This window comes from Bactrocera dorsalis, chromosome 2 (genome assembly GCF_023373825.1).
Source record: "Bactrocera dorsalis isolate Fly_Bdor chromosome 2, ASM2337382v1, whole genome shotgun sequence".
Classification (NCBI taxonomy): domain Eukaryota; kingdom Metazoa; phylum Arthropoda; class Insecta; order Diptera; family Tephritidae; genus Bactrocera; species Bactrocera dorsalis.
In genome coordinates, this window is record NC_064304.1 from 88322362 (window position 1) to 88347241 (window position 24880).

The 24880-nt window shown below is 37.4% G+C and overlaps 1 protein-coding gene across 3 annotated transcripts in view; it reads right to left on the minus strand.

The window, feature by feature from the left end:
• Nucleotides 1-24880, minus strand: part of LOC105229647 (furin-like protease 1) — a 298513-nt gene that overhangs the window by 136125 nt on the left and 137508 nt on the right. For 2 of the 3 annotated variants that reach the window (XM_049448290.1, XM_049448291.1), the window contains one exon: nucleotides 6178-6380. The exons of the other annotated variant lie outside the window; for it this stretch is intronic. The gene's annotated coding sequence lies outside the window, so the exon portion shown is untranslated. The remainder of the gene's footprint in view (nucleotides 1-6177; nucleotides 6381-24880) is intronic. 3 annotated transcript variants of the gene reach the window in all.

Below are 24880 nucleotides of genomic sequence, written 5' to 3' on the forward strand. Positions count from 1 at the left end.
GTTGGATGCATACAAAAGTGGCTATTGTTTGCTGTTGCATACTTTTAGGGGCCGTATGCATCGTATTGTTATGTGCCATAATTGTTACGCTTTTATGAAAGTGCGTTGCACGTGAAGTGTTTTGAAACTTTTATTTGTTCTTATTGTTTTTGGTTACGGCTTATAAAAATTAATATTGAGTATAGGGATATATGTGCATATAGTTAAACTCGGCGTGAGCAGGGAACCATTCTGTGGTGGAATCTGGTGCTTGTGGAATATTCAAGGGGTAAGTAGTACTGCCACTAGTAAGTAATAAAGCAATTAGAAATAGTCAAAGAACGGAAAATATATTAGAATATGACAATTACAATTTAAAAAGACTGTTTGAAATGCTATGGCACTGTTGCGAACTTTTGAAAGCTTCCCTTGTTATCCTAGCTTTAGCAATCATTTAAGGGAAAGAGTCCACACAACAGCAATAAACTTACGAAAATATTGCTTTTTAGAGATTAAAGTGAAGGAAGTTGAAAGTTCCAACGCTTTAGAAGCCTTACATACATATATTTGACGCATATGTAGGTATATGTCAACACCAGTAAATGTTACATTTCACAGCAAGGAACTGCAGCAAACAAGAAACAAACAAAAAGCAGCGCAAAAAACACAATAAATGGAAGTGTTTTGAAGACTATGCGGCTCATTGTTGACTTTTATAACGGTGAAATTGCTGCTACAGCTGCTTTTGCAATGGTGAGTGCCTTTATGTTTATTTTCTTTCTTGTTTGCTGCTTTGTTTTACGGCTCTTATCTCGCGCTCTTGAAAAAACCACGACTGAACATGCAAATCACTGCTTACAACTTAAGCAACGCAACGACAAATGGAACAACACTAAAACAACTCGGCGAGTAAGCAATCGCTAGAACAACAACAATCGCAGCTGTCATTGGAAAAATATACACAACACAAGCAAGCACACACACACACACACACACTCATACCAAGAATACTATTTAATCTGCAGCACATTTAAGCCGCATAAGCTGGCTGTAAGTCAAAAAGAATGCGAACTGAGGAAAATAGCTGCGTGGCGAAAAAAGGCGAGTGATGTCGATGCGTTTATGCTCCTTGGTAGGTATAGGTGGAGAGGAGTACTTACTTCCTGTGCCTGTTTAGAACGGCTTATAGCACCAAAAGCAACACAAAAATACAAACACAGTCTAATAAAACCTCAGAAGGGCGTGTGTTGCAATATCCAACCCGCGGTCCTCACAATTTTCTACTTGGAGGCGGCGGGCGGCATTGATCTCTGTGTATACCCTAATCTCCACTCCCGGTTATCCCTTGGGTTTTTAATGGCAGAAACTCCACGTTCACTGTTGTTTTGACTTGTTATTATGTTTTTTTTTTTATTTTTGAAAACACAATGCTGGCTATATAAGCATCTCCTAATCTTTATCGTGATTAGCAAACATTTGCTGTAAATTAGCAGCGAAATAAGTATTATATAACAAGTAAGGAAGTGCTAACTTCGCGTATAACCGAACATTTCATACTCTAGCAACTTGCAAGGATTAAAGCGAGGAAAGTACATATCTTCAGAGACAAAAGGCGTGTAAGTTAAAAGGGGCATCGTTTTTAGAAAAACACGCTCTCGAAAGTTCGAAAACTTTATAAGATATATGTATATGGGGACTCTGGTCCGATTATGCCCATCTACGACCTCATCATTTTTTTTTTGCCAAAGAACGCGCATTCGAAGTTTCATCAAGATATCTCAATTTTTACTCAAGTTACAGTTTGCACGTACGTACGGACAGACAGTCCCACGAATTTCAGCTTTTATCGTCATCTTCATTATTTATATATGTACATATATATAAACCTATATCTCTCTCGTTTAGATTTAGGTAATACGTCTAACAGTTAGATAAACAAAGAAAAAATATAAAATCAGCTTAGCGCTCCCACGTTCGGTTGATTATGTACTCGTATATGAGAAATATCGTAATAATTACTGTTTGTTTTCACTCACCAAGCATAAAGGCAAATTTTTTCCTATAAAGGTAACTCGAGATGGTCACATTATGGTTGAAAAGTTTGAGTTAGTATCTTTTGTTAATGACGATAAACTTTAGTTTGGAGCGATTTGAATTTGATTAAAACTAAAACTACGTCAAATGGTAAAATGGTTTCTTAATAACAACCTTTACATCGATCGATTTTTCTTTATAAAGCTGAAATGTCCAAAAAGAAAACCTCCCAATAGTCAACAAACCAGGCACTCATCACTCACCTAGTTATCACTATTGGTTTCTTGTTTAATGAGAACGAATTCCGAATAAAAATTTGCTCTGTGTATAAGATTCCATAATAATTTACACCAAAATCCGTCAATTAAAAACTATTTTAACGTACATACATGTGTACTCATTAGTTCACAGTGTTCCTGCCGACATTTCGCCAGTCCAAAATGAGCTCAAATAATTAGAAACATTATGAAAATGATGACTTCGCGACGATGAATGTGCTTTTAAATGAAGCGCTTAATTTAAATCGAATGAAATTAGAACACATCCGCCATCATTGCAGGATTAAACGTGAGTCATTAGACGAGCAAATTGCAAGGAAAGCACATAAAAACACAAACAAATAGCAAGCGGGGAAATTATGTCTGTGAACACATTCCCCCCTAAACACACACACACACACAAATATTTCCATGAAAAAGTATGGCAACGCTGGTAACTAAGCCAATTTAGAGTGACGCTGGCCGAAGAGGCTTGAAAAGAGGGCAGCGTTGCTAACGAAGTGAAAATGAAAACGCGGCGCTGCGCTGCACCAACGTCAACTGCCATTGCTGCCAACAACTCTTTAATTTAATGGAAACTTATGACATGCTCATTAGGCCTTCGCGCAATTTGGGAAATTACAAAATACCCGTAAAAGCGACAGCTGTCAATGGGCGAGTGCAAAACTACTCTGAGATCATTTCCTCGTGGCGGTTTCAAAAGACGTCGGCCATTTCCACCAATCTCCTGCTGTTGGAATGAAAGCAAGTAAAAACCGAGCACGCCGCTCTTTGTTATTGATAAAACAAGGCAATGCAGAGAATGAAACATGGAATTTGAATCAAGGAACTGGCAGAAACAAACATTGTGCAAAGAAAGTAATTAAGTGATGAGAAGTGGAGTTGGAGGGCAGCCATATGAACATAACTGCACCTACAAATAAAGTGTTAGCATCAAAGAACAAAGTGCGACTCTAATGAAAGTGCGCACCAACAAAAGCAGCGGAGGAGCTCTAGAAAGAAAAGGCGGTGAAGAATCGGAACCCGGCACCAACAAGCATACAAGTACATAATTGATTGAGGAAAAGTTAAAGAAAGACACAGATAGGCATATAAGTAGCAATGATTATAATGATGGCATATTTTCTATGGAGCCGAACATCAACAATGGTTAACAAAAGCCCCGGAAAGAAAGTTGATGAACCTATGAGTGTAGCATATGAGAACGTAAATGTATGTAATGTGTGTGTGGAAGGTATAACGATTCATTGAAAATAGACGTATACTTTTAAGGTGATTTTATTATTTCAAAAACAGTCTTATGTAAATAGAAAACTACCAACTATCCCAACTAATATAAAGGTCAAAAATATATGCAAAAAAGCCATCTTAAATTGTGGCAAGTAAAACAACAGGCAAGTATAAATAGGGTTACCACTGAAACGGAGAAAAAATAAATATTTTTCAAAGATTATGTCAAAATTAAAAAAAAAAAAAAAAAATAATGTGTAAAAGATAAAAATAAAAATTAAAAAAAAAAAAATTTGTTACTTTAACATTTTACATATTTTGAGGCTAGGTGAGAAACGTGTTACTAAAAAGTTGTAGATTTAAAAAATATTAAATCTTTAAAAAATTATCTACTACTTCGCTTACACGACTGACAGTTTCGATCGGGAAATCGAGAAAACTCATTTTTAACCCTTAAATATTGAATCTGTTCTTTCCCTTCCCCACTTCAGATACCCCGTAAATTATTTTTCCTTTCATTTCTGTTCTTTTATGTATCATTCTTCTTCAACGGGTTTCAACCTACCAGGATTTTATACACTTCTTACCAATTTCAACGACTTTTGCACTAGCTTATTAAGGGGTTAGGGGTAGTTAGAACTTACAAATATTTTTTTATTTTTGCATTTTCGTTAAGTGTAATATCTTAAAATTATTCTCTGAAAATTTCACGTTGATCCGATAATTAGTTTTTAAGTGATTCTACAAATAACAAAGACAGCTCGGGCACTTCACAGCGCTAGTGTGAAACTTTAATCGCGTTTTTCTCAAAACTATTTTTTTTTGAATCGGTGACAACTGAACTCGAAAACCGCTCAGTAGATTTTAATGAAATTTATACAGCTTTTAGAATACATAATAAACTCGGGGCTGATCGAAGGATTTTTATATTTTCGAAAATTTCGATTTTTTAAGACCGATTAAGTGTTGATTTTTTCGCAAAAATTTAGAAAAAATTTGTTAATTTTGAAAAAAAAAATAAAATCCTTCGATCAGGCCCGGGATTATTTATTTATAAAACTATTTTTTTTTTTTGTCCGATTGTTTTTAGATGAATCTCCAAGGACTTATGCTTGTCACCGCAAGTACCTTTTTTTGGAACAGGGTCAACACAAACAACTATAACTTTGGAAATATTTTTTTTTTTTTGAAATTTTCGTGACTTTAAGTCAACACATCCTATAATAATGTCATATTACTACTTTTGTAAAATAACATGAATTAAAAGCAAAAAAAAAAAAAAAATACTGAAAACTCTAATTTTTTCGTGCCTCTGACTACCCTAATCCCTTAATTCAAAGTTATTTTCCAATGTCTATTACCTATAATATTAATTTCCACCTTCAATATGATTTTATTATTAATTATGTTTGAACACCCACTTTAATACGTCAGAACGCGATCATAATATTTAAAACTTATTAAAAACACTGCAGTTGAGCTAACTAAACTTTCTTGAGGTAACATAAATTTGTGACAACGTTGCCACATAGTTTTCAACTCTTATTGTCTAACGCATACAATCGAAAGTTTTGAGCTACATTGCCAACAAATTCATTAAGCTGTGTTCATAACCTTAAACTCCATGCCATCATCACTGGCATTGCACATAATAATCCAGGTAGCCAAACACATTTCGACACACTAGCGCTACCAACACACTACCGAAAACACTCAACACTTATGCACCAGCACTTACTTGCAACTTCATTTAGGGCTTGTGGCATGCAAAATAATGCACAAATGAGTGAGAATATATAATGCAGAGGTTAATCTTGTTGGCAACATGCAACCAATTTGTGAGCCAAGCCCGGAAGGTAAAAGTAAAAATTACAAACAGAAAACGAACTTTACTTGCAAAATACAAGTTAAATCTCCAAGCGAAAGCTTGCATAGCCCGCCTAACCCCGCCCCAACTAACCTGACAGCCACAAATTGGCGTGAAAGGTAGGATTTTCCGGAGCGCTTAATGCGGAGGAGGAAAAAATTAAAAACAACTTCGACAATGCAGTCGGATTTTGGTGTTTTTGGCATTATATTTTGTTGCTGTTATTATAAAATTGCGAAAAAGATTTGCTTTGTTGCAAGTTTGTATGCCAGCTATTAAAGGCAATTCGTAAGGCGCACAAAGAGTGGAGCAGTCGAGAAGAATGGAGAAAGGCACTTAAAGCGCAGCCATTTGCCTTGGCTTTTAACCTGTTTACCTTTACTGCACACATATAAAGGTGCCTGTACATATGTACGTATATATGTATGTTCTTGTTTATTGTTGGGCGGGCGTATGCACTCCACCGGATTTACCTCACTCTTCCGTTAAGCCAGGTTGTACTTATGTAAATTCTTGTCGAGGCGCAGCTCCGCCCTGACAACTCCCCAAGTGCATATTTTCTATTTTGTCCTACATCTGCTCACCTTTGAGCAGGCGAACGAGTTGAGTTGCGCAGGAAAAGAAGTTCTAAAGGAATGTTTTACCAGGGAATAAGTGCGTTGGCTTTACTTCTCCACTTCGGTAGCATGCGCCCGCCCAGCACGACGCTAGCTTTGTGCTTGCGTACGGGGGGCGTTCGCTTTGTATTCAATATGTTTATTCTAAAAGCTCGCTTTATGCGTTCCTCACCTTTGTTATTGCTGTCGCTGCTATTCTTTCATGAGTTGGGTGCGTTCTTCGTCTATTGCGATATTTGTTTGCTTCTCGGTTCCATGTCCAGGTGTGCGCTAGCTGCTTTCTGAGGGACTAAAGCTATGCGAGGTTACGACTTTCGCAATTTGTTTCGTTGGAAGCGCTTTTGTTGCTGTTGATTTGTCTTTGTTCAAATGGATCTGCGAAAAAGGCAAAGCAAATGGATGTTAAAATTTTGTAGACACTGATGCAGAACAAAATGTGTTTGGCGCAAGTGAAATATTAAAATTCAGTACTAGGATAGGGTAGTAGATATTCTTAGAAATAATAAAAGGTTTCCATTAACATATCAAAGTGCGGAGCATAAGTACCAAGTATTCTAAGCTCAAAGCTGGCAAAACGTAAAAAATGTCTACTACCACATTGCACTCTTGCAACATGTTGCTACAGAGTATTATAGTTTTGTTCACCTAATAGTTGTACGTATCATCTAAAACTAAGCGAGAGAATGTAGGTTTATATGTATATATAAATGATCAGGATAACGATACGTGTTGAAATTCCAGTGACTGTCTGTCTGCCCGTCCGTCCGTCATAACCAAGCACTCATATAAAACTTTATATAACTATACAAGCATAATTTTGTACAGAGGATCGCAATAGCAACTGTGGAAAAGTAGGCGTGGCCTACCCTCTAACAAGTTGAATTTTCATATCTTCTGAACCACTAAAGCTACAACAACAAAATTTGCTGAGTTAAAATCTTATAAGAACTTCTATCGATAGTGTGATAATGGATGAAATCGAAGGATTATCCCACTCACTCCCCATAAAATCGTTAAAAACCACTAAAAGCGCGGTAAATCAATAGCTAAATACGCCAGAGACATTCAATTTTACCACCGACGTGGGATGAGAGAGCCTTATGGGAGCCAGCATGAAAATTGGACAATGCACGTGGCACCGCCCACTTTTTGGTGAAATCACATATCTCGGGACCCGAATAATCTTACATTGTTTTTACATTCTTATGTCACATTGTGAAAATGGTGGAAATCGGACAAAAACCACGCCTACTTCCCATATAGCACAATTTTAAATTCCACTTGATCCGTTCAGTTTTCAGATTAAAATAATGAAGCAATTAATATAACGGTATAAAACTTTGCACTTGTGCCAGCTTTTGTCCAAAAATTGCTGAAATCCGAATATTTAGACCCCGGTACCTATAATTGACTTTTGATCGAAAATTTCGGTCAATGTGTGATATATATAACTGAAATTAAGAGATAATCCTTCTTTTATAATGGTATGTCTATATGTCAAAAATGAATTGAACAGGACCAATACTTCCCTTAGCCCCCATATCCAAAATATCAAAATTTTCGAACTTCCGGGTGACTTTGTACCGCATATATCGGCCAATATGTAAGTTATCCCAATGAAAATAAGAGAGCATGTCTTATTCATAACAGTTTATCTTTGTGCCTAAAATAGATAAGTTTGAGCCAAAACTTATAGTGGTATTCTGTAAGCAGTCTCTAGTCACTGCTTGAGACATTTTGAGGTAAAGTCTCAATTTGTGACTAGTTACTATTCACTAAACCGTCTCTAGCGTTAGTCTCAAAATATTGCCACACATTTGAGACGATAGTTAGTAGGTCACAAAACTAAAAAGAACAAGAAGAACTCTTGTTTGCCATTTTGAATATATTGAATAGAGATCATCATAGATATTAATTGATTGTCGTTTTTTTATATTTTGTAAGCAACTCAAACACGAAAAGGTTAAAAATAAATGAATTCTACATAAATTTCGTAAATATTATAAAACAAAGTAAACATATATTTTTATTTTTATTGGTAATTATGTTTTTTGCCTATGACATAGAACATTTTATATTTGTTATGAACATATTTATTTTTGTTCAAGTGTAAAAACATCTCTGAATAATGAAATGTAATAGATTTGGTGACTGTCACTTAAAGAATAGCAAAATCATCTCAGGTCACAAACATTGTTTCTAACTTAAAATCTAAAAACTTTAACCCTCTAACCGGCCAATTTTTTGTTTGAGCTGAAAAAATTACCATACACTAATTTTTTTTATACAAGGAACAAGAATCTGAAGTCAGATTTAAAAAAAATTCAATAGGTCACCTTCCAGGTTGGAAAAAGTGAGGTCTGCCTTAAGGCATACTTGCCTGTTGGCATGTAAAAAAATACGAGAATTAATTTATTGCAGAAATTATTTAAAAGAAAAATGTTTATTTCAATAATTTAAAGTAAAACGTATCAATTCAAGTTTAGTTTATATTATTTCACAAACAATATTAAATAAAATAACAAGATACAAGTAAACATATATAAAGGGTGATTGTTTTTAAGAGCTTGATAACTTTTTTTTAAAAAAAAAAAACGCATAAAATTTGCAAAATCTCATCGGTTCTTTATTTGAAACGTTAGATTGGTTCATGACTATTTACTTTTTGAAGATAATTTCATTTAAATGTTTGACCGCGGCTGCGTCTTAGGTGGTCCATTCGGAAAGTCCAATTTTGGGCAACTTTTTCGAGCATTTCGGCCCGGAATAGCCCGAATTTCTTCGGAAATGTTGTCTTCCCAAAGCTGGAATAGTTGCTGGCTTATTTCTGTATGACTTTAGACTTGACGTAGCACCCACAAAAAATAGTCTAAAGGCGTTAAATCGCATGATCTTGGTGGCCAACTTACGGGTCCATTTCTTGAGATGAATTGTTGTCCGAAGTTTTCCCTCAAAATGGCCATAGAATCGCGAGCTGTGTGGCATGTTAGCGCCATCTTGTTGAAACCACATGTCACCAGCAATGTTCAGTTCTTCCATTTTTGGCAACAAAAAGTTTGTTAGCATTCGAACGATAGCGATCGCCATTCACCGTAACGTTGCGTGCCAACAGCATCTTTGAAAAAAAAATACGGTCCAATGATTCCACCAGCGTACAAACGCACACCAAACAGTGCATTTTTTCGGGATGCATGGGCAGTTCTTGAACGGCTTCTGGTTGCTCTTCACATCCCAAATGCGGCAATTTTGCTTATTTACGTAGCCATTCAACCAGAAATGAGCCTCATCGCTGAACAAAAACACGCGCGCGAAACACATTTCGAACCGAACACTGATTTTGGTAATAAAATTCAATGATTGTTGCAAGCGTTGCTCGTTAGTAAGTCCTATTCATGATGAAATGTCAAAGCATACTGAGCCATCTTTCTCTTTGACACCATGTCTGAAATCCCACGTGATCTTGTCAAATACTAATGCATGAAAATCCTAACCTCAAAAAAATCACCCGTTATTGCATAGCAGTTAAAAATTCAAATTTAGTTATGATATAATATATAATACAAAAGTGTTTATGATTTTTTTTGTGAAACAACTTTAAAACATTTTTTTTGACGATGATAAACTATAAATTTAACTGACATTTTGTGCAAATACATTTGGGTTAAAGATTTTCAGCCTGGCATCTTACACATATGTTTTTCCGTCTCGCCGTAAAAACATCTGGTATATGACCAATCCCATCGTATCGAATATCAGCTGGTGGTGCATAGGTGCGTCGATAAAGCCAGTTCTCATTTGTGGAACTTGCACTTGATGGTTACCCACTTTATCTTTCGTTTGATAGGTGACACAACACATCAGCAATTTTCCCACTCGAAAATCTGGCAACTTAATACGATGCCTGTGCGTAGGGATCCACATCATGAATCCGGTGGTAGATATATATGCGTTGACAACCGCTATATCCAGCATATGATAAAATAAACGTAACGTCCATTTTTTGAGGTTTTTTTTAAGACGGATATGATAGCGTCCTATTAGGCCATCCATTAAATCGACGCCACCCCATAAGCCGATTGTACTCTTTGACTATGGTTGGGCAATCGATATCCACATACTCTTTTTTTCTTTCTTATCAAAGCGCGTCACTTTGGGGTTGCCAGGAATCAGTAGAAGTGCAGAAAGGCTTAACGCCAGCCTACGTGGAAACAAGTCGTACACATTTTGTGTCTTTCCACAGTATAGACGTTATGTTAAACTCCAAAAGCAGTACCCACAAATTCCTCGAGTGTAGGCCCCGTTACTTTTATTCTTTACATCGAATGTCCTTTGAGAGCTTACAATTTTGGAAGTCTATTTGGCACGAACCGTACCAAGTGCATAAATTCCTCTTGCTTCGTAAATAAACAAGCCAATGACGTATAGAAATTGTATGCAAAGTATACTATGTGATTTTTGAAGTTGGGCACGGTTTGTGTTAAGCGGGACGACAACGTTTCCGGTTGCTCCCAAATCAAGGTGCATCTGCTACAACATCATTATCACCAGCACCTCTGTAGACATTCAAAATTATACGAAAACCCATATGAGTCACATAACAAAAAAAGCTTAACATCCATATTTGTGAGGTTTATCTGACATATATTGACGTAAGTTTTGTTTTATCAAATCTTTGTGGGACACATTTTGCTCGTCAATACACAGCCTTGGTGGTTTGGGTACAGAATTAAAGCGTTCATTTAATGTATCTATGAGTTGGACGAACTTTTGTAGAGCTGATCGTAGCCCTTCCTCACCCTTTTTCATTCATATACGAACTGTCCCCCATTGAAGTGCAGGTATTTCTTGATTTCATTCAAAATCGTTTTGAGAGAAGGGAGATGGCATCGCAACTCTAACACATTCAAGTGAGTGTTTCGACCAAGAACTTTCAATATTTTGATAGCGAAACACAGACATATATAATATTAGAAAAAAAGGAAGATTATACCAATGTAAATTTTCAAATCTTGTCTGGGTCAAATTGAAATCCAGAGTTTATGTTTTGCTGATGAGCGTACAGATTTTGTATTGGCTGACAATATCGTCCAGCAATTTATTTGTAAAAAAAAATATATAAAGCATTTAAAAGGAGTATTCAATTCATTAAATGCTTGTGGTAATATTTCTGTTCACCATTGAATACAATTTCTTTCCGATGTAGCTGCAAGTTTTTTCTTCCAAACTATATTTTTGAACTGTGAAGATTGTGGTGTACAATGCTTCACAGAACCAAAAAATCCACCAGAGTTAGATTGGAATAGAAATTCACCTTCTTCAATTTGTGGTAACGGTGATCAAGCTCTTTTCCTCCTTGGTGCTGTTTTGTTGTTTTATTCATTGCGTTACTGCTGGGTACTTGGTTGCTCGGAAGAAGGTGGAGTCGACTCATTAGGTTCATCTACACTTATATTAATGTTGCCGATGACAAAAGATCTATTGCACTTGCATTATATAAATGCTCAATATCAATGATCGATTTCTTCAAAATCTTCCATTTGCTATTGCATGTTAACTTCTTGAGCGCTATCATCGCTGGGTCAAAGTCTTTCTTCATTCACGCTTTTATCATCTTCTGAAATCATCATCATCAGCAACAGAATTCATAAATTGTTGGATAGCTTCTTCGCTCATAAGCGACAAATTGTAACGCTTCCGATTATTTGACATGCTTACGACTACGAAACACAATACAAATTATTAAAAAAACAATATATAATGTAATAAAATATGTTATAAATAGTTACATGTTTTGCTTTCAACTACAAAACATAATTTTATAAATTAACTATTTACTTTTAAACATCTTGAAAATAATTACGAATAGAATTTACATACTTACAACGAAAATAATTTTTTTGAGGGGCGGGCGCGCCGGCAAGTGTGCTTTTTAGAGTAGTGAACTTTTTAGCTTGCTAGAAGCCTGTCTGTACAAATTTGTTTCACAAAAAACTTTATACTAGTAAAACCAAAATATTGTATCTATACCGTGATATTTTTTTAAGAACAATTGTAAGCACAATTATTATTTTTTTACATTTTCTGAAAATGCGCTTTGCATTAAAATACTTTTTTGCTGATCTTCACACCAACTTTTGACATTGACTGATCACTGGCGCCTGAACTCATAAGCAAAGAGGATGCAAATGCTTGTTTAATGCAGCTGTGACATTTTTACAACAGAAATTTACAAAGGTAACGGGTAAAAACTCTTCGGGCTGTTTGCGCTATTGCAATTGCTTAAACTAAAAAACGTAAACTATTGAAAAATAACTACTACTAACTAAACTTAACTAACTAAAAAACCTAATACCCTTTTGGTAGCATTGCCGGATAGAGGGTTAAAGACCTGTGACTGGGTATCACAGTTACAGAATCGCACGGTTAGCATAGCCCCTATATATAACTAATATCAGGAACATCCGGCTGTCTTTACTCTATACGAGGTGTGTACAAAAAGTATCGCGAATTTTGTGTTTTTTTTTCAAAAATTATTTATTATTCATGAATATCTAAGTATGTATTTTGTCCCCTTCAAAGTAATCCCCATGAGATATTATACACTTGTGCCAACGGTTTTTCCAATCTTCGAAGCACTTCAAAAAATCATTTTCCTTTATCTTCTTCAACTCCTCCTTCGATGCCGTCTTTATCTCGTCAGAGAAGCCTAACGTCGTCCTTTCATGGGCCTCTTCTGTTTAGGGAACAAGAGGAAAAAGTCACAGGGGGCCAGATCTGGGAATACGGTGGCTGCGGCATCATTAGTGTGTTGTTTTTGGCCAAAAAGTCGTGCACAAGCAACGATGTGTGTGAGCAGAGGCGTTATCGTGGTGGGGGGGCAAAAGCCAATTTTTGTTCTTCCACAAATCCGGGCGTTTCTGGCGGATTGCTGAGAGGGCAAATTGCGCATAACTTGCAGGTAATATTCCTTATTGACCGTTCTTCACTGTGCAAGAACTCATGATGCACTCACGCCCCTGCAATCGAAGAAAACTGTCAGTTACAATTCGCGATATACTTTTTGAACACACCTCGTACAAGTATGATTGGTTTTACACCTTAAATTTCAGATCGATATCGCGAGAATTGAAGGACTAGAGTTCTTGCGGTATGGATTTCAAATTTCCTTCCGAATCCGCTACTCATTTCTTGCAACCTATATCGGATTACTATAGCCTATAGCTACCATAAAAACTGAACGATCGGAACCGTGTGCTTGCATGGAATGCTTTCTTTTTTGAAGAGATATCTTTACATAACTCGGCAACGGTTACTGACTAAATAAAATACAAACTCCAAAGTAATTGTTCACTTCGTATCACTATAGCATATAACTGTTATACAAACTTAACGATCACAATAAAGTTCTTGCAAGGAATCCTGTGTTTTTCTAGTTTTTTGTTAAGGTTTTTAAAGTAAAATAAAGTAATTTAATTTTTAGCTCAATTCTGATATATTTTTCTTTTGAAAACAATTTACACTTCTGTTTACTCTAAAACGTGGCCAAGCAAAGTTGTGCCAGCGTGCAAAAATAACAGTGCAAACCCAATGCATTTTACACAATTTACATATTTTTTTATTTACACTTTTATTTAAATTATTTATTTTTCACAAGAATTTTTTCACATGTGTGGCATGCAATGAGTTGCAGGAAAAAATGCCTCACAAGCTTTAACTTCATTAATGCGCATTTTTACACTTGATTGCATTTATGTTGCACAAGTGCAAAAGTATTTCCTGTGTTCAACTTTGAAATATAACTTTAATTTATTATAGTCAATATACCAACATATACTTGTATATAATATTCCGACAAGGTTGTATGTGCGTGTATACCTGTGCTGTGGTCGCTTTTGAACCTGCAATTGACTGCCTTGCTGCAGAAAAAGTTATTAATTTGCATTCGTATGCGAGCGTGCACTCACACTGCCACATGTTTTTATTATTTACAGTTTTTGGTGTGCAACGTTTAGTTACATGCATATGCATGGCTTCGATAGCAATAACTTTGCCAATTAACAAGTGTATGCAATTTTTCAGAGTTATTTTGCTTGCATGCTATAATTTTGGTATAGTTTCATTTTTGTAATTCAATTTGACGCTCAAAGGATATCGCTTCGCAATAATTATTAAGCCAATTGAGAAACACTTGTGATCGACAAATTCAGCGAGCAATTTTTGAAATAAATATTGGAGGCGGTACGCTCATTAGGATGGTACATACATATATACAGCATGAGATATTTTAGCCAAGCAATGCGGAACTCAGACTGGCAACAAACCAAAAGGACCGCACTCAAAGAGCTGAGTGAGTAGAGAGCGAAAGTTACGCCTGCGGATATACTGCGAAAAGTGTACAAAAGTTGCATATTTTCATTTAACTTTATTTTACTTTTCCTTGTTAGTATTCGCTTTCGCTTTTCGTTTTACTTTTACCTTTGCCTTTGACATCACTTAACGGTTGGTTGGTTGGTTGCACACACACACTTGCTCCGGTAATATGCATATGAATGCAAACGGGAAAAGTGTCAGCAGCTACAACAAAAAAAAAAGTTGTCAAGGTAAACGCAAACGTGCGAAAATTAAAAGACTCAGAACATGACCAGCACGCCAAGGCGATAGGGAAACATATCAAATGAAGGTAACGGAAATGCACAATGTGACTTGCAGTAGTTAACGCACATACAAAATGCTCACGTAATCTCAGTCACAGTAGCTTATATTTACTCAAACATATTTCAAGGCATGACAATTTGAAAGTCAGTTTTCTATAGGACTCTCTTACAACGCAATTATGTTGACCGAGTTTCCAGGCGTGAGGGATGAAGTGCTCATACGGCTACATTGAGTGAAATTGAAAAACGTGAATACGGTAGCGCGTAATGGAATTTTTAAATTTTAAAATAAACAACAAATAAACAAAGAGAGAGAGAGAGAGAGAGAGTGAAAATGATAAAAAAAAATTATTCAGCTTTATATTTTTACTATACAATTCCTCTTGGGTGTATCTTCCGAGCTGGTAGATTCTCGGCACAACTTGAGGGCTCTCTCCCTCGCTCATGCACTGGTGCTATTGTAAGACCAATTCTATTGTACGGTGGAGTAGTTGGTGGACAGGCGTATGGAAATCCACTTACCGAAAGCCATTAGGAAGGTTTCAGAGGCACTGTGCATACAGGGAGCTTTAAGAACAACTCGAACGGCTGCTCTTGAACTAGTGCTAAACCTGCTACCTATAGACCTCTTCGCTGAGAACTGCGCGGCAAAATCGGCGGAACAACTACTGGCTGCAGGAAATTTTACGTATAGAACCTTCGAGCATAGTTCAGTTGGAAATGGCGATTTGCAAGCACCGGCCACATGATCTCTCTCTCTCTCTTTTCAACTGCAGAGTATTTCAAGCTCTTTTCTATTTACGAAAGCCGCGGAGCTTGCCTCTAATGCACCTGCAGGTAATTCCAGAGTCACCAACTACGTAGGCAGCCAAGCCGCAATCAACGCAGTAACCTTGTATCGCATATTGGTCAGAAGTAGCTTGGGAAGCAGGATCGCAGTGGAAAGAGTTACTAGAAGTCAGCGATGTTCAATTTGACTGGGTGCCCGGTCACAAAGACATCGAGGGCAATGAGATAGTGGGCGAGATTGCCAAGAATGGAAGGCCTAACAACGGAAAACGTGATTAATATTGAGAAACCTATGCATTGTCTTTACGACGGCTTCGGACAGAAGCATGGTAATGAAAATCAAAGCACGATGAAACGAACCACCTGGGCGCATAACTGCAAAAGTAAAGTGTAAAACGGTAGATCAGAAATATATAAAATTCCTACCGGCACTCGATAGAAGGGACTGTAGGAATATGATCGGAATACTAACTGGTCACTGCCGATGGCGGCAAACACCTGCAGAATGAGGCTGACAGATCGAGAAGACTGCAGAAAATGTCAAGAGCAAGGCACCAGAGAAACAATGAGCATCTCTAGTGTACTTGTACAAGACTATGTTGTAAGTATCTGCGGACTTAACGGTATGAGACACTGGAGGAGGTAGCGATAGTGGGGATCACAGAATCTGTTGAAATCCGCTTCAAGCGCAGGCATCCTTAAGTATGATTACTACTCCAGACTAAAAAAATTTAATACTGAAGTAATGTACTCCACAAGTGGTATGAGAAAAATTCAATTAAGTACAATATTCTTCTTCTTAATTGGCGTAGACATCGCTTACGCGATTATAGCCGAGTTAACAACCGCGCGCCAGTCGTTTCTTCTTTTCGCTACGTGGCGCCAATTAAATATTCCAAGCGAAGCCAGGTCCTTGCAACGGAGTGGAGGTCTTCCTCTTCCTCTGCTTCTCCCGGCGGGTACTACGTCGAATACTTTCAGAACTGGAGTGTTTTCATCCATCCGGACAACTTGACCTAGCCAGCATAGCCGCTGTCTTTTAATTCGTTGAACTATGTCAATGTCGTCGTATATCTCGTACAGCTCATCGTTTCATCGAATGCGATATTCGCCGTGGCCAACGCGCAAAGGACCATAAATCTTTCGCAGAATTTTTCTCTCGAAAACTCGCAACGTCGACTCATCCGTTGTTGACATTGTCCAAGCCTCTGCACCATATAGCAGGACGGGAATTATGAGTGACTTATAGAGTTTGGTTTTTGTCTGTCGAGAGAGGACTTTGCTTCTCAATTGCCTACTCAGTCCGAAGTAGCACCTGTTGGCAAGAGTTATCCTGCGTTGGATTTCTAGGCTGACATTGTTGGTGGTGTTACGCTGGTTCCAAGATAGACGAAATTATCTACAACTTCAAAGTTATGACTGTCAACAGTGACGTGAGTGCCAAGTCGCGAGTGCGACGACTGTTTGTTTGATGACAGGAGATATTTCGTCTTGCCCTCGTTCACTGCCAGACCCATTCGTTTTGCTTCCTTGTCCAGCCTGGAGAAAGCAGAACTAACGGCGCGGGTGTTGAGGCCGATGATATCAATATCAATCCATCGGCCCCTGCCGCTTTGTTGTTCTTCAGGCGGGTAATTGCTATTCGAACTTCTTCATGGTCGGGTAATGGAACGTCTGCTCCATCGTCATCGATTGGGGAATCGGGTTCGCCTTCTCCCGGTGTTGTGCTTTCACTGCCATTCAGCAGGCTGGAGAAGTGTTCCCTCCATAATTTAAGTATGCTCTGGGCATCGGTAACTAGATCACCTTTGGGGGTTCCACAAGAGTATGCTCCGGTCTTGAAACCTTCTGTAAGCCGCCGCATTTTTTCGTAGAATTTTCGAGCATTTCCCCTGTCGGCCAGGTTATCAAGCTCTTCGTACTCACGCATTTCGGCCTCTTTCTTTTTCTGTCTGCAAATGCGTCTCGCTTCCCTCTTCAACTCTCGGTACCTATCCCATCCCGCACGTGTTTTGGTCGATCGTAACGTTGCGAGGTAGGCAGCCTGTTTTCTCTCCGCTGCGACACGGCAGTACAATATTTGTTTTCAATAATAATTAATATGATTGATGAATTTACATATTAAAAGATATTAAAATAAAAAAATACCTATTGCATTACTTCCAATTGCATAAATACTACTTTTAATATAGATGCCACATTATAAAATGAACAATGGAACAAAGTAATTGAATGCAAATGCGTATGTGTATGAGTACTGAGATCAAAACTAATTTCATTTGGTAATATTAAAATATAATGACCGTTAATTCTATTTGCCGCGTTTTTACGCGTTTGTGAATTTCTTTGAATTCGCTGAATGTCACTGTTAATCGCTTGGCGCAATCATTTATAAAGTCAAGAGAGGGTCAGTTAAATTAAGGCAGAATATAACTAATTTTTAACAAAAACTACCATTGCGCATGCGCATCACTACACTCAAGCGGTATGTGATCGCTGGTGCTGCATGCCTGTGACACATTAATTAAAAACTACCCCACAACGATTGGCCGTAGCGTTGTAGTGTGTTGCATGCAGCCGGCGTGCTATAGCGTGCGCTTATTGCTCTGAATATACGAATATACTACAAACACACACACACAACTGAATGACATACTGTACGTGCAACACGCAACAATGCAGGCGATTTTATGTGCATCATGTTTGCGGCGGGACGTTGAATCGAGGGTGATGCCAGTCGTCAGTTGATGAAGAAATAAATAGATGTACGCCATGCTACGAGATGTAGCGACGAAAACACAGTTCAATTGTTATCACTTAAGGCAGCGCAACAACACTTTAAAGCCCCGCTTGAAATTTCACTTCAATTTAATTCATTTTATGACAACGCGAAAATTAATGTCCTCAAGCAAAAACAAAAAAACAGAAGAAGTTAAAGAGACGGCCATAAAAATGTCACCCGCGCATGTGTTTATCATTGGACTTCTGGCTTTGAAGAATTCTGTCATTAAGTTTGTCAGCTTTTCATGTGCTTCGCTACTTTTTGCATTTGCTTGCAACAAATTTTATGTCCGCTTGGCGGCTGTCTTTTGTGGCAATTGGTGGCTGAGATAAGTGACACGACAATATTATTTCGTTCGTTCGGTAGGCAAATAAATTTATTATTGCAACGTTGAAATGTCAATGCAGTCGTTGTTGTTGCTACTACTTCACGCCATTTTCGTTCAAACTATTTTTTTGCAGCTGTCAGCGCCGTGGTTATTGCCTTTTGATGCTTACAATTACCGCAATCATATTACAGTTATTTAATTGTTGCTGTACTCTCCACTATTTATGTTGTCGTTTGATTTCTTTCATGGGGGTTTTGCATTCGCCAAATGCCGTTACAATACTTGCAAAGAGATACCCTTCACGCAGCTCAAAATAAATGCTACTACGAAGCATTCACATTTTCGTTGCGTGACACGGTGGCAACTCCGCAATTTAAAATATTTTAAAGTTTTAGTTTTTCCAAAACCGGTTTCAAAATGATATTAAACGGTTGCCGAGATTACTAAAACCGAACCAAACGAAATGGTTATACATCTCAAGGCAGCCTCTTGCTGTAAGAGAAGAACAGTTCGGACATTTTGAACCGATCAGAAGTAAATGAATATTACAAGCGCTTTGAATGTGCGCAGCTCTCTTGATAGACGTCTACAAAGGTGAAACGTTGCAATCAAAGTTAAATGCTTAATTAGGATATCATCAACACAAGCAGCAGTAATGATATACTGCAAATATGCTAGCTCTGCAACTGGCACACGCGCCTGCTTACGTAGGTATGTATGTATATGCAAACTGCATAGTTCTCCAGCCACCTTGACGGCGCACAGACGAAACCTGGCATTTACAGTATAGGTCATGGGCAGTTAACTACAACAGTTCTCTGTGATGTCGTTGGTGTTCCCAGATGGCATATTTTTAATTAAAAATAAAGCATTTTTAGATTGCCAAACTTTTTACGAAATTAGTCACGTTTATTTATTACCTATTATTTTCGCAATATGAAATTTCGGGTAATATTTTTATAAAATACAATATATATAGATATATATAGTATACTATATGTGAAATTGCCTTGAAATTAAGCATTATTTATTCATACTTGAACTCACAATGAATTTAAGATAATGTGGCAACTCTGGCCGAAAACTTTTAGGTGCTGTTTAATTAATTTGCTCTGCGTGCACGTGTTGTTGCTAAACAGTTAAAATCTAAATGATTACCTTTGAATTTTCGTTATTCATTATAATAGATGAACACATTCCCTAAAGTTGCGGGGTGAGGGGGCGACTGCGTTGATTGCTGACCATAATCTGGTGAGTAATTGAGGCGAACTAAATTTGTGTGCATATACAGGTATGGGCAGCATTATTGTCGCCTGGGTGGGGGCGAGTAAAACTATTTCACAGTGGGGGTGAGAAGAGAATACAAGGTGTAAATTTATGACCGTAAGGTCATAGGGAACAAATGCTAAGCAATGGCACGATTTCGAACAGAAAAAAAATTTCATAATTAAAATCAACTTTCCAAGTTTTGTTCAAATTTTAATAGTGCTACATAGGCTGCTATACATATATCGTCACCTGAAATGCAAAATAACGTAACAACATTTTCAGAAATTTACAGTCGCATGAATGAAACACGAAATAAAATCAAACCTGAGTGAAACAAAATATTAGTATTGGTTAAGACTGGTTTATATATGACCGCAGAACCAGAAAATATTGGACATATGCAATATTATGTATATAATTTGAAGTAGTGAAGCGTAATCAATAAGACACTCAATTTCGATTTTTTTGATGATACGTTATTTTGCATTTCAGGTGACGATATATTTCTTGCCTAGGCAAAACACTAAGTGCTGCCAGGTGCAGTCTGACATTTCCATTGGAAAGTTTGACATTTTTTAGCATAACATCACTCAGAACGTGTTGTCATTTAATCGTGAATTGTTTTATTTACAGGGAATTAAAAAATTCATCTCGGCCAAAATATGGAATTAACTCGTGAACATTTTCGTGCGATCTTTTTTCACAACTTTCGACGTGGATTATCACGACAAGAGTGCATCGATGAACTAAAATCTTTGTATGGCTATGAAGCACCATCCTATAGCACTGTGAAAAACTGGTATAACGAATTCAATCGTGGCCGACGCTCGCTCAAAGACGAATTCCGTGAAGGTCGTCCAAAAACAGCCGTTGTGCCAGAAAACATCGATGCCGTACGTGAACTGATAATGCAAGACCGTCATGTAACATACCATCAGATAGAGGCATGCCTATGCATTTCTCCCACCAGCGTACATTCGATATTGCATGAACACCTGGCCGTAAAAAAGGTTTGTTCTCGTTGGATCCCGCACAATTTGACAATCGCTCTAAAAAAGGCTCGTGTGGATTGGTGTAAAGAAATGCTGAAAAAATACGATCGCGGTGCTTCAAAAGACGTTTATAAGGTCGTCACAGGTGACGAATCGTGCGTATGAGCCCGAAACAAAACAGCAATCGACCGTGTGAGTCTTCCAAGACGAGCCAAATTCAACGAAAGTTGTTCGTGGAAGAAGCACTTCGAAGAAAATGGTCGCCTGTTTCTTCGGCAAAACTGGTCATGTGGCGACTATTCCGCTTGAGCGACGTTGGACGGTCAATTCTGAGTGGTACCCCACCATTTGTTTGCCTGCAGTCTTCGGAGAAGTTCGAAAAACGCACAAGAGAAGACGAATCATTGTGCACCATGACAATGAGAGCTCTCACACATCGGCTCAAACCAGCGCCTTTTTGACCGGCCAAACGTCGAATTGATGGGTCATCCGCCGTACAGCCCTGACTTGGCACCCAATGACTTCTTTTTATTTCCACACATCAAGAAAATAATGCGTGGTCAACGATTTTCGTCGCCAGAAGATGCTGTTGAAGCATTCAAAAACCATGTTTTGGAGGTGTCTCAATCGGAGTGGAAAAAGTGCTTCGAAAATTGGTTTGAGCGCATGCAAAAGTGTATAAATCTTGATGGAGAATATTTTGAAAAACAATAAAATCATTTTCGTTGATAAATATTCCTATTTTCATTATTAGGACAGAAATATATATAGCAGCCCTCGTATATATAGAAAAGTTTCCAATGTTTTCTACTGAGTATAACAAACTTCGTGGCAAATTTTATATACCCTGTTCAAATATCAAAAGAACTATTATAGCATACTTAACTTAAGCCTACCCTCGAATGAATTGGTTAAACTCTCAACTTGTGGTGCAATCATTAATAATAAAATAAACTTTTAACTAAATCTTTATACATATATAAAATATGTAAAGAAACTGCTTTTTGCATTCTAATACACAGTTTTGGGTCTTTCACTCTTACTAAATTGAATATTTTTTCCACACTTTTATGTCTTAAAAAAACGAATTCCTTAAAGTGTTAAATAAACATATTCGCGCTTAATGGCCGAGCATGATTTAACACCTCCAAAATTATGGCAATTTCACGCAGCACTTAACGGTACCTAATAAATATGTCGTCGGAACAAGTGGGCATGCCAAGGAAACTGAACCTTTATATGGAAATTCACCTGAATTCTAATAACAGACATAAATAAAAAGTTAGGCCACATCAGCACACACACATACATACATTTATTATGCCATTCACCTAATTTTATGCCCAATTGAAGCAAGGCTGCAAGGGAAACACTTAATAAATATGCTAAAAGCCCAGCTTTGGCGAAGTTCCAATGACCGAAAGACACGCCCCACCACTAAAGAATGTGAATATGGAAAACAACACGAACACGAAGGCATTAACACGCAAAGCAAACAAACACGGCACACACACGAAGGAAGGAGGTGGGAAATCGCAGACGTAACTAATAAACAAGCAAATAAATTCTCATAAGTGTTGGGTAATAGTCTGGCAGCACCACTTACAAACGACACGCACACAAGTCAGCATGAAATCCAAAAGGTCGAGAAATGCCGACGTCTAATGATGTGAAAACCAGCGAGTGAAGTGAACGAAATTGTAATCAGCCAACTTATGAATGTGCAAGTGTGAGTGTGTGTGTGAGGCAAAGAGGCCACCGTGGATACTCGTGTTAAAGCCAAAGCGAGAAACGCCTCAGTTGTAAAGGAATCAGCGCGAATAAACAAGTCGACGCATGAACGAGTGGAATGACAAATATCTTGCTGACAGAACTAATCAAAATGGCTGCGACAGATAGTCAAGCATAATGGCGGGGGTCCGACTCGAAAGTGGTGCAAAAAATTAGAAGAATGTACGAACGGCGCGCATAAGTATCACTGCACTTTAGGTAATTGAAAGAACAACAACAAGAACAAAAACAACAAATGCGTAAGAAAAGTGGGCGACAAAGAGCATATAAAAGTAAAAGTGTTTCAATGACACGCGGGTAGGAAGAGTACGAGTATAAATGGCCAATAGGGCGCTCAAGGAGCCAGAAGGGAGTGCGCCAACAACAATAAAATATATATGGGCGAACAGGAGCAACATGTGAGGATGTTCAACGTTTCAACTTGTTTACCCAAGCGATGTATCGAAACAGACAGGACACCGGTAAGTAGCGTAGACTCCTAGAAAAAGGTGGATACGCTGCAATGCAATAAGTTATGGGGGAGCAAGTGGTGTGCTGATTAAAGGGGTGTGGCGCTCCGCAGAAAATATGCTGCGTTAAAGTTAGTGCACAAAGACTTTCAAGGCTAAAGATACGAAAAATATCATAAAAGTAAACAATAGAAAGAACTATTGAAACAAAATTGAACTAGAAAAAGGTAAATTTAAGAGTGTAAAAAAGGAAATCGTAATAAAAGAAGGTGAATTGAAGAGCAATGTGAAAAACCCGCTAAAATTAAACATTAGCAGATCAAAGATGAAAAGATGTCGGAGATGTACATGAGAAAAATTGGAAAAAAACGAGTGCTTGCATAAACACAGAAAGGGCGGGCAAGTGTTGCAGTTTGCGTAGAGAAAGCGCAGACTTCCTTAAACTTTGTCAATGAATTCTTGTACTTACATATAAGCGCATTGAACGAGAAAGTAAATAAACAAGCCAAAAGCGTGAAAATAAAATATTTGCAATGAAAAGAAGTAAGAACAGGGAAATAAGGAAAACGAACAAGTAAAAATAGCGGTAAAATGCTTTTGAAGAAACAGGAAATTATACGGTTTGAGCTTGAATTGGTGGAAAAAATATAAAAGTCATATCAAGCAATAAAATTACATTCACTCGGGTTCAAAACGTTCGGTATGAAAAACTAGTGCAATTCAGTCCTATGCTAACATATTTTAAATGCAAGTATTTCTAAGGCGACACCCCCAATATGCAAATAGTTCACTTAGAGTAGAAACTCTAAATGTAGGCAATGATTTATTTTTAATAAATAAAGAAAGATAGAATGTTGATGAGAGTAAGATATTTCGAATACATACATTCGAACAGATTACAAAAATTCAGTGAAATCACGCAACTCTTTAATTTTATTAATTCATGTGGAATGTATACAATGTAAAACTTCGAAATAATATTAAAAAAAAAATTATAATAACCGTTAATTGTTTTTAATATGTTCAGAACTCATATACCTTTATCAAAGTCATGTTTCCAAATAAACTTTAGAATAGCTTCAACATCGAGGCCTTGCATATATTTTGCAAAACGGGGAGAAAATTGTCTGATACCTAGCAGCTGGGATAAACAAAATGTGAAATATAACATATATTGATGATTGTCATCAGCATTTCTATAATTGCACAGACATAATGCTGAAAAATCGGCAACGAAATTCAACACTGACAACGCACTTCAGTCGTTTACTTACAGGAGAGAACCAAAAGCCATAAAAATCTGCGAATATGAGTGTAGAATAAATGCGAACAATATTATTTACACATTTTAGTACATAAATATGTTACGAGAGTCTAAAGTCGTTGGGTTCACCATTTAAAATAGGGGAAACTATTGTCATTTGAAAGCAATTCAAAAGATTCCAGGCAGTAAATTTGTTCAATTGTGTTAGTGTGAGTATATGCGACTGGAGTTGTTGTAAAGTAACAAGATTAACATTACAAGTGTGGAAGCATGTTGCCAAAGAAATGGAAATAAATAGCTGTATATTTGCGTATAAGCAACAGCCATAACAAATAAGTAAAATAACAACAATTGGCAAGACAGTGCGTATGAGTAATACCGGACGATGGCAGCACATTTTTATACACAAACATTTGTATCAAAGCATCTAAAAACTTGAGACGTTGTGTTGAATAAGCACAATTTCATGAAGTAGTTCCGCGTTCAGTGATTGAGGTCACTGAAATGCTGGATTTAGAGATGTAAAAGCTCATAAAGTAGCATCTAAAAAACAGTCT